At 56.2% G+C, this 10,302-nt stretch overlaps 1 pseudogene; it reads right to left on the bottom strand.

Annotated features, from left to right (window-relative positions):
* Nucleotides 1–371: 371 nt before the first annotated feature.
* Nucleotides 372–8,935, bottom strand: LOC121286078 (annotated as a pseudogene).
* Between the last annotated feature and the right edge of the window lie 1,367 nt (nt 8,936–10,302).

The raw sequence follows: 10,302 nt of genomic DNA, 5'->3' as shown, positions 1-10,302 counted from the left end.
GAGTTTGTGAGGGTGTGGGTGTGAGTGTGGGTTTGGGTGTGTGGGTGGGGGTGTTAGAGTGGGTGTGGGTGTGTGGTTGGTGGTGTGGGTGTGGGTGCGATTGTGTGGGTTTGATTGTGTCTGTGAGTGTGAGTGTGAGTGTGATTGTGAGTATGTGTGTGGGTGTAGGTGAGGGTTTGGGTGTGGGGGTGAGTGTGGGTGTGCATGTGAGTGTGGCTGTGGGTGTGTGTGGGTGTGGGTGAGAGTGCGGGTGTGAGTGTGAGTTTGTGTGTGGGTCTGTGTGTGGGTGTGGGTTTGGGTGTCAGTGTGAGTGTGGGTGTGGTTGTGAGTGTGAGTGTGGGTGTGAGTGTGTGTGTGGATGTGAGTGTGGGTGTGGGAGTGAGTGTGGGTGTGAGTGTGATTGTGTTTTTGGTTGTGGGTGTGAGTGTGGTTGTGGGTGTGGGAGTGAGTGTGGGTGTGAGTGTGGGTTTGAGTGTGGGTGTGAGTGTGGTTGTGGGTGTGGGTGTGAGTGTGTGTGTGGGTGTGGGTGTGAATGTGGGTGTGAGTGTGAGTGGGTTTGTGGGTGTGTGTTTGGGTGTGGGTGTGAGTGTGAGTGTGTGTCTGGGTGTTTGTGTGGGCGTGGGTGTGTGTGAGAATGTGGGTGTGGGTGTGGTTCTTGGCGTGGTTGTGGGTTGGAGTGTGGGTGTGGGAGTGAGTGTGGGTGTGGGTGTGGATGTGAGTGTGGGTGTGGGTGTGAGTGTGGGTGTGGGTGTGGGTGTGGGTGTGGATGTGGGTCTGATTGTGTGTGTGGGTGTGGGTGTGAGTGTGGGTGTGGGTGTGAGTGTGAGTGTGGTTGTGAGTGTGAGTGTGAGTATGAGTGTGGGTGTGGGTGTGAGTTTGAATGTGTGTGGGGGTGTGAGTGTGAGTGTCTGTGGGTGTGGGTGTGAGTGTGGGTGTGGGAGTGAGTGTGGGTGTGGGTGTGGATGTGAATGTGGGTGTGGGTGTGGGTGTGAGTGTGAGTATGGGTGTGGGTGTGGGTGTGTGTGTGTGTGGGTGTGGGTGTGTGTTGGAGTTTGGGTGTGGGTGTGTGTTTGGGTGTGATTGTGGGTGTGAGTGTGGGTGTGAGTGTGAGTGTGTGTGTGGGTTTGAGTGTGAGTGTGAGTTTGAGTGTGGGTGTGATTGTGAGTGTGTGTGTGGGTTTGAGTGTGAGTGGGAGTTTGAGTGTGGGTGTGAGTGTGGGTGTGGGTGTGAGTTTGAGTGTGGGTGTGACTGTGGGAGTGTGTGTGTGGTTCTGGGTGTTGTTGGGTGGGTGTGGCTGTGGGTGTGGCTGTGGCTGTGAGGGTGTGAGTATGTGAGTGTTTGAGGGTGTGGGTATGTGGGTGTGAATGTGAGTGTGCTGGTGAATGCGGGTGTGTAGCAGTTGCTGAGGGTGTGAGAGTGTGAGTGGGTGTGAGGGAGTGGGTGAGACGGTGCGGGTGTGAGTTTGTGGGTGTGAGGCTGGGTTGAGAGGTTGCGAAGGTGTGGGTGTGATTGTGGGTTTGGGTGTGTGGGTGAGTGTGTGAGTGTGGGTGTGGGTGTGTGTTGGTGAGGGTGTGGGTGTGGGTGTGAGTGTGAGTGTTTGGGTGTGATTGTGTGTGTGAGTGTGGGTGTGAGTGTGAGTGTGTGTGGGTGAGTGTGTGGGTTTGGGTGTGGGTGTGAGTGTGGGTGTGGGAGTGGGTGTGGTTGTGGGTGTGAGTGTGGGTGTGGGTGTGAGAGCAGGTATGAGCGTGAGTGTGTGTGTGTGTGCGTGGGTGTGGGTGTGAGTGTATGCTTGGGTTTGGGTGTGGTTGAGGGTGTGAGTGTGGGTGTGGGAGTGGCTGTGGGTGTGGGTGTGAGTGTGGCTGTGGGTGTGAGTGTGGGTGTGGTTGTGCGTGTGTGTGTGGGTGTGGGTGTGGGTGTGAGTGTGAGTGTGGGTGTGGGTGTGAGTGTGAGTGTGGGTGTGGGTGTGTGTATGTTGTTGTGGGTGTAGGTGTGTTTGTGTGTGGGTGTGGGTGTGTTTTGGAGTGTGGGTGTGTGTTTGGGTGTGAGTGTGGGTGTGAGTGTGGGTGTGAGTGTGTGTGTGTGTGTGGGTGTGAGTGTGAGTGTGAGTTTGAGTGTGGGTGTGAGTGTGGGTGTGGGTGTGAGTGTGAGTGTGAGTGTGGTTGTGAGTGGGAGTTTGAGTGTGGGTGTGGGAGTGGGTGTGGGTGTGACTGTGGGTGTTGGTGTGGGTGTGAGTGTGAGTGTGGGTGTGGGTGTGTGTATGTTGTTGTGGGTGTAGGTGTGTTTGTGTGTGGGTGTGGGTGTGTGTTGGAGTGTGGGTGTGTGTTTGGGTGTGAGTGTGGGTGTGAGTGTGGGTGTGAGTGTGTGTGTGTGTGTGGGTGTGAGTGTGAGTGTGAGTTTGAGTGTGGGTGTGAGTGTGGGTGTGGGTGTGGGTGTGGGTGTGAGTGTGAGTGTGGATGTGGGTGTGAGTGTGGGTGTGGGTGTGGGTGTGGGTGTGAGTTTGAGTGTGGGTGTGGGTGTGTGTGTGTTGTGGGTGTTGGTGTGTGGGTGTGGCTGTGGGTGTGGCTGTGGCTTTGAGGGTGTGAGTATGTGAGAGTGTGGGTGGGTCCATGTGAGACTGTGGGTATGTGGGTGTTAATGTGAGTGTGGCTGTGAGTGCAGGTGTGTAGCAGTTGCAGAGGGTGTCAGATTGTGAGTGGGTGTGAGGGAGTTGGTGTGAGGGTGTGGGAGTGAATGTGTGGGTGTGAGGCTGGAGTGAGAGTTTGTGAGGGTGTGGGTGTGAGTGTGGGTGTGGGTGAGGGTGTGGGTTTGGATGTGGGTGTGAGTGTGTGTGTGGGTGTGCGTGTGTGTGTGGGTGTGGGTGTGAGTGTGACTGTGTTTGTGGGTGTGTTTTTGGGTTTGGGAGTGGGTGTGAGTGTGGGTGTGGGTGTGGTTGTGGGTGTGGATGTGGATTTGTGTGTGGGTGTGGGTGTGGGTTTGAGTGTGGGTGTGAGTGTGAGTGTGGGTGTGGGTGTGGGAGTGAGTGTGGGTGTGGGTGTGGGTGTGAGTGTGAGTGTGAGTGTGGTTGTGAGTGTGAGTGTGAGTGTGTGTGTGGGTGTGGGTGTGGGTGTGGGTGTGAGTGTGGGTGTGAGTGTGTGTGTGGGTGTGGGTGTGTGTGTGTGGTTGTGGGTGGTGGTGTGTGGGTGTGGCTGTGGGTGCGGCTGTGGCTGTGATGGTCTGAGTATGTGAGAGTGTTTGTGGGTGCATGTGAGGGTGTGGGTATGTGGGTGTGAGTGTGAGTGTGGGAGTGAGTACAGGTGTGTAGCTGTTGGTGAGGGTGTCAGAGTGTGAGTGGGTGTGAGGGAGTTGGTGTAAGGGTGTGGGTGTGAGTGTGTGGGTGTGAGGCTGGGGTGAGAGGTTGCGAGAGTGTGGGTGTGAGTGTGGGTTTGGGTGTGTGGGTGGGGGTGTTAGCGTTGGTGTGGGTGTGTGGGTGGGGGTGTGGGTGTGAGTGTGTGGGTGTGATTGTGTCTGTGAGTGTGAGTGTGAGTGTGATTGTGAGTGTGTGTTGGGTGTGGGTGAGTGTATGGGTGTGGGTGTGAGTGTGGGTGTGCATGTGGGTGTGGTTGTGGGTGTGAGTGTGGGTGTGGGTGTGGGTGTGAGTGCGGGTGTGAGTGTGAGTTTGTGTGTGGGTCTGTGTGTGGGTGTGGGTTTGGATATCAGTGTGAGTGTGGGTGTAGGAGTGGTTGTGAGTGTGGGTGTGAGTGCGGGTGTGAGTGCGGGTGTGAGTGTGGGTGTGGGAGTGAGTGTGGCTGTGAGTGTGATTGTGTTTTTGGTTGGGGGTGTGAGTGTGGTTGTGGGTGTGGGAGTGAGTGTGGGAGTGAGTGTGGGTGTGAGTGAGGGTGTGAGTGTGGGTGTGAGTGTGGTTGTGGGTGTGGGTGTGAGTGTGTGTGTGGATGTGGGTGTGAGTGTGGGCGTGAGTGTGAGTGGTTTGGTGGGTGTGTGTTTGGGTGTGGGTGTGAGTGTGAGTGTAATTGTGGGTGTGTGTTTGGGTGTGGGAGTGAGTGTGGGTGTGAGTGTGTGTGTGGGTGTCGGTGGGTGTGTGAGTGTGGGTGTCAGTGTGGGTGTGAGTGTGGTTGTGGGTGTGTGTTTGGATTTGGGTGAGGGTATGGGTGTGGGTGTGAGTTTAGGTGTGCATGTGGGTGTGGTTGTGGGTGTGAGTGTGGGTGAGTGTGTGAGTGCGGGTGTGAGTGTGGATGTGAGTGTGGCTGCGAGTATGATTGTGTTTTTGGTTTTGGGTGTGAGTGTGGTTTTGGGTGTGGGTGTGAGTTTGAGTGTGGGTGTGGGAGTGGGTGTGGGTGTGACTGTGGGTGTTGGTGTGGGTGTGAGTGTGAGTGTGGGTGTGGGTGTGTGTATGTTGTTGTGGGTGTAGGTGTGTTTGTGTGTGGGTGTGGGTGTGTGTTGGAGTGTGGGTGTGTGTTTGGGTGTGAGTGTGGGTGTGAGTGTGGGTGTGAGTGTGTGTGTGTGTGTGGGTGTGAGTGTGAGTGTGAGTTTGAGTGTGGGTGTGAGTGTGGGTGTGGGTGTGGGTGTGGGTGTGAGTGTGAGTGTGGATGTGGGTGTGAGTGTGGGTGTGGGTGTGGGTGTGGGTGTGAGTTTGAGTGTGGGTGTGGGTGTGTGTGTGTTGTGGGTGTTGGTGTGTGGGTGTGGCTGTGGGTGTGGCTGTGGCTTTGAGGGTGTGAGTATGTGAGAGTGTGGGTGGGTCCATGTGAGACTGTGGGTATGTGGGTGTTAATGTGAGTGTGGCTGTGAGTGCAGGTGTGTAGCAGTTGCAGAGGGTGTCAGATTGTGAGTGGGTGTGAGGGAGTTGGTGTGAGGGTGTGGGAGTGAATGTGTGGGTGTGAGGCTGGAGTGAGAGTTTGTGAGGGTGTGGGTGTGAGTGTGGGTGTGGGTGAGGGTGTGGGTTTGGATGTGGGTGTGAGTGTGTGTGTGGGTGTGCGTGTGTGTGTGGGTGTGGGTGTGAGTGTGACTGTGTTTGTGGGTGTGTTTTTGGGTTTGGGAGTGGGTGTGAGTGTGGGTGTGGGTGTGGTTGTGGGTGTGGATGTGGATTTGTGTGTGGGTGTGGGTGTGGGTTTGAGTGTGGGTGTGAGTGTGAGTGTGGGTGTGGGTGTGGGAGTGAGTGTGGGTGTGGGTGTGGGTGTGAGTGTGAGTGTGAGTGTGGTTGTGAGTGTGAGTGTGAGTGTGAGTGTGTGTGTGGGTGTGGGTGTGGGTGTGGGTGTGAGTGTGGGTGTGAGTGTGTGTGTGGGTGTGGGTGTGTGTGTGTGGTTGTGGGTGGTGGTGTGTGGGTGTGGCTGTGGGTGCGGCTGTGGCTGTGATGGTCTGAGTATGTGAGAGTGTTTGTGGGTGCATGTGAGGGTGTGGGTATGTGGGTGTGAGTGTGAGTGTGGGAGTGAGTACAGGTGTGTAGCTGTTGGTGAGGGTGTCAGAGTGTGAGTGGGTGTGAGGGAGTTGGTGTAAGGGTGTGGGTGTGAGTGTGTGGGTGTGAGGCTGGGGTGAGAGGTTGCGAGAGTGTGGGTGTGAGTGTGGGTTTGGGTGTGTGGGTGGGGGTGTTAGCGTTGGTGTGGGTGTGTGGGTGGGGGTGTGGGTGTGAGTGTGTGGGTGTGATTGTGTCTGTGAGTGTGAGTGTGAGTGTGATTGTGAGTGTGTGTTGGGTGTGGGTGAGTGTATGGGTGTGGGTGTGAGTGTGGGTGTGCATGTGGGTGTGGTTGTGGGTGTGAGTGTGGGTGTGGGTGTGGGTGTGAGTGCGGGTGTGAGTGTGAGTTTGTGTGTGGGTCTGTGTGTGGGTGTGGGTTTGGATATCAGTGTGAGTGTGGGTGTAGGAGTGGTTATGAGTGCGGGTGTGAGTGCGGGTGTGAGTGCGGGTGTGAGTGTGGGTGTGGGAGTGAGTGTGGCTGTGAGTGTGATTGTGTTTTTGGTTGGGGGTGTGAGTGTGGTTGTGGGTGTGGGAGTGAGTGTGGGAGTGAGTGTGGGTGTGAGTGAGGGTGTGAGTGTGGGTGTGAGTGTGGTTGTGGGTGTGGGTGTGAGTGTGTGTGTGGATGTGGGTGTGAGTGTGGGCGTGAGTGTGAGTGGTTTGGTGGGTGTGTGTTTGGGTGTGGGTGTGAGTGTGAGTGTAATTGTGGGTGTGTGTTTGGGTGTGGGAGTGAGTGTGGGTGTGAGTGTGTGTGTGGGTGTCGGTGGGTGTGTGAGTGTGGGTGTCAGTGTGGGTGTGAGTGTGGTTGTGGGTGTGTGTTTGGATTTGGGTGAGGGTATGGGTGTGGGTGTGAGTTTAGGTGTGCATGTGGGTGTGGTTGTGGGTGTGAGTGTGGGTGAGTGTGTGAGTGCGGGTGTGAGTGTGGATGTGAGTGTGGCTGCGAGTATGATTGTGTTTTTGGTTTTGGGTGTGAGTGTGGTTTTGGGTGTGGGTGTGAGTTTGTGTGTGGGTGTGGGTGTGAGTGTGGGTGTGAGTGTGAGTGGTTTTGTGGGTGTGTGTTTGGGTGTGGGTGTGAGTGTGAGTGTGTGTGTGGGTGTGTGTTTGGGTGTGGGAGTGAATGTGGGTGTGGGTGTGAGTGTGTGTGTGGGTGTGGGTGGGTGTGTGAGTGTGGGTGTGAGTGTGGTTGTGAGTGTGGTTGTGGGTGTGGGTGTGAGTCTGGGTGTGAGTTTGTGTGTGAGTGTGGGTGTGAGTGTGAGTGCGGATGTGGGTGTGGGTGTGAGTGTGGGTTTGAGTGTGAGTGTGGATGTGGGTGTGGGTGTGGGTGTGATTGTGGGTGTGAGTGTGTGTGGATGTGGGTGTGAGTGTGTGTGTGTGGGTGTGGGTGTTGGTGTGTGTGAGTGACTGAGGGTGTGGCTGTGGCTGTGATGGTGTGAGTGTGTGGGTGGTGCATCTGTTGCGTGTGGCTGTGGGTTTCGGTGTGTGTGTGCGTGTGGGTGTGAGTGTGAGTGAGTTTGTGGGTGTGTGTGTGGGTGTGAGTGTGACTGTGGGTGTGAGTCTGAGTGTCTGTGCGTGTGGGTGTGAGGTTGGGTGTGGGTGGAATATGAATGTTTGTGTGGGTGTGAGTGTCTGTGGTTGTAGGTGTGAGTGTGGGTGTGGGTGTGGGAGTGTGTGTGTGGTTCTGGGTGTTGTTGTTTGGGTGTGGCTGTGGCTGTGAGGGTGTGAGTATGTGAGTGTGTGAGGGTGTGGTTATGTGGGTGTGAATGTGAGTGTGCTTGTGAGTGTGGGTGTGTAGCAGTTGCTGAGGGTGTGAGATTGTGAGTGGGTGTGAGGGAATGGGTGAGACGGTGCGTGTGTGAGTTTGTGGGTGTGAGGCTGGGGTGAGAGGTTGCGAAGGTGTGGGTGTGATTGTGGGTTTGGGTGAGTGTGTGAGTGTGGGTGTGGGTGTGTGTTGGTGAGGGTGTGGGTGTGGGTGTGAGTGTGAGTGTTTGGGTGTGATTGTGTGTGTGAGTGTGAGAGTGTGTGCGGGTGAGTGTGTGGGTTTGGGTGTCGGTGTGAGTGTGGGTGTGCGATTGGGTGTGGTTGTGGGTGTGACTGTGGGTGTGGGTGTGAGTGCGGGTATGCGCTTGAGTTTGTGTGTGTGCACATGGGTGTGGGTGTGAGTGTGTGTTTGGGTTTGGGTGTGGTTGTGGGTGTGAGTGCGGGTGTGGGAGTGAGTGTGGTTGTAAGTGTGAGTGTGAGTGTGAGTGTGGGTGTGAGTGTGGGTTTGGGTGTGAGTGTGGGTGTGAGTGTGAGTGTGTGTGTGGGTGTGGGTGTGAGTGTGGGTGTGTGTGTGTTGCGGGTGTTGGTGTGTGGGTGTGGCTGTGGTTGTGGCTGTGGCTGTGAGGGTGTGAGTATGTGAGAGTGTGGGTGGGTGCATGTGAGGGTGTGGGTATTTTGGTGTGAGTGTGAGTGTTGGTGTGAGTGCAGAATTGTAGCTGTTGGTGAGGGTGTCAGATAGTAAGTGGGTGTGAGGGAGTTGGTGTGAGGGTGTGGGAGTGAGTGTGTGGGTGTGAGAATGGAGTGAGAGTTTGTGAGGGTGTGGGTGTGAGTGTGGGTTTGGGTGTGTGGGTGGGGGTGTTAGAGTGGGTGTGGGTGTGTGGTTGGTGGTGTGGGTGTGGGTGCGATTGTGTGGGTTTGATTGTGTCTGTGAGTGTGAGTGTGAGTGTGATTGTGAGTGTGTGTGTGGGTGTAGGTGAGGGTTTGGGTGTGGGTGTGAGTGTGGGTGTGCATGTGAGTGTGGCTGTGGGTGTGAGTGTGGGTGTGGGTGAGAGTGCGGGTGTGAGTGTGAGTTTGTGTGTGGGTCTGTGTGTGTGTGTGGGTTTGGGTGTCAGTGTGAGTGTGGGTGTGGTTGTGAGTGTGGGTGTGGGTGTGGATGTGAGTGTGGGTGTGGGAGTGAGTGTGGGTGTGAGTGTGATTGTGTTTTTGGTTGTGGGTGAGAGTGTGGTTGTGGGTGTGGGAGTGAGTGTGGGTGTGAGTGTGGGTTTGAGTGTGGGTGTGAGTGTGGTTGTGGGTGTGGGTGTGAGTGTGTGTGGGTGTGGGTGTGAATGTGGGTGTGAGTGTGAGTGGGTTTGTGGGTGTGTGTTTGGGTGTGGGTGTGAGTGTGAGTGTGTGTCTGGGTGTTTGTGTGGGCGTGGGTGTGCGTGAGAATGTGGGTGTGGGTGTGGTTCTTGGTGTGGTTGTGGGTTGGAGTGTGGGTGTGGGAGTGAGTGTGGGTGTGGGTGTGGATGTGATTGTGGGTGTGAGTGTGAGTGTGGGTGTGGGTGTGGGTGTGGGTGTGGTGTGGATGTGGGTCTGATTGTGTGTGTGGGTGTGGTTGTGAGTGTGGGTGTGGTTGTGAGTGTGGGTGTGGGTGTGAGTGTCTGTGGGTGTGGGTGTGAGTGTGGGTGTGGGAGTGAGTGTGGGTGTGGGTGTGGATGTGGATGTGGGTGTGGGTGTGGGTGTGGGTGTGAGTGTGAGTGTGAGTGTGGGTGTGGGTGTGTGTGTGTGTGGGTGTGGGTGTGTGTTGGAGTTTGGGTGTGGGTGTGTGTTTGGGTGTGATTGTGGGTGTGAGTGTGGGTGTGAGTGTGAGTGTGTGTGTGGGTTTGAGTGTGAGTGGGAGTTTGAGTGTGGGTGTGAGTGTGGGTGTGGGTGTGAGTTTGAGTGTGGGTGTGACTGTGGGAGTGTGTGTGTGGTTCTGGGTGTTGTTGGGTGGGTGTGGCTGTGGGTGTGGCTGTGGCTGTGAGGGTGTGAGAATGTGAGTGTTTGAGGGTGTGGGTATGTGGGTGTGAATGTGAGTGTGCTGGTGAATGCGGGTGTTTAGCAGTTGCTGAGGGTGTGAGAGTGTGAGTGGGTGTGAGGGAGTGGGTGAGACGGTGCGGGTGTGAGTTTGTGGGTGTGAGGCTGGGGTGAGAGGTTGCGAAGGTATGGGTGTGATTGTGGGTTTGGGTGTGTGGGTGAGTGTGTGGGTGTGGGTGTGGGTGTGTGTTGGTGAGGGTGTGGGTGTGGGTGTGAGTCTGAGTGTTTGGGTGTGATTGTGTGTGTGAGTGTGGGTGTGAGTGTGAGTGTGTGTGTGGGTGAGTGTGTGGGTTTGGGTGTGGGTGTGAGTGTGGGTGTGGGAGTGGGTGTGGTTGTGGGTGTGTGTGGGTGTGGGTGTGAGAGCAGGTATGAGCGTGAGTGTGTGTGTGTGCGTGGGTGTGGGTGTGAGTGTATGCTTGGGTTTGGGTGTGGTTGTGGGTGTGAGTGTGAGTGTGGGTGTGGGAGTGGGTGTGGGTGTGAGTGTGGCTGTGGGTGTGAGTGTGGGTGTGGTTGTGCGTGTGTGTGTGTGTGTGGGTGTGGGTGTGGGTGTGAGTGTGAGTGTGGGTGTGGGTGTGTGTGTGTGGGTGAGGGTATGGGTGTGGGTGTGAGTGTGGGTGTGCATGTGGGTGTGGTTGTGGGTGTGAGTCTGGGTGTGGGTGTGAGTGCACGTGTGAGTGTGAGTTTGGGTGTGGATGTGAGTGTGGGTGTGGGTGTGGGTGTGAGTGTGGCTGTGGGTGTGGGTGTGGATGTGGGTCTGATTGTGTGTGTGGGTGTGGGTGTGAGTGTGTGTGTGGGTGAGTGTGTGGGTTTGGGTGTGGATGTGAGTGTGGGTGTGGGAGTGGGTGTGGTTGTGGGTGTGAGTGTGGGTGTGGGTGTGAGAGCAGGTATGAGCGTGAGTGTGTGTGTGTGTGCGTGGGTGTGGGTGTGAGTGTATGCTTGGGTTTGGGTGTGGTTGTGGGTGTGAGTGTGAGTGTGGGTGTGGGAGTGGCTGTGGGTGTGGGTGTGAGTGTGGCTGTGGGTGTGAGTGTGGGTGTGGTTGTGCGTGTGTG

The sequence above is a fragment of the Carcharodon carcharias genome, chromosome 13, assembly GCF_017639515.1.
Source record: "Carcharodon carcharias isolate sCarCar2 chromosome 13, sCarCar2.pri, whole genome shotgun sequence".
NCBI classification, from domain to species: Eukaryota; Metazoa; Chordata; class Chondrichthyes; order Lamniformes; family Lamnidae; genus Carcharodon; species Carcharodon carcharias.
Note: the sequence above shows the minus strand (reverse complement) of the source record. Positions and strands in the feature narration are given on the sequence as shown.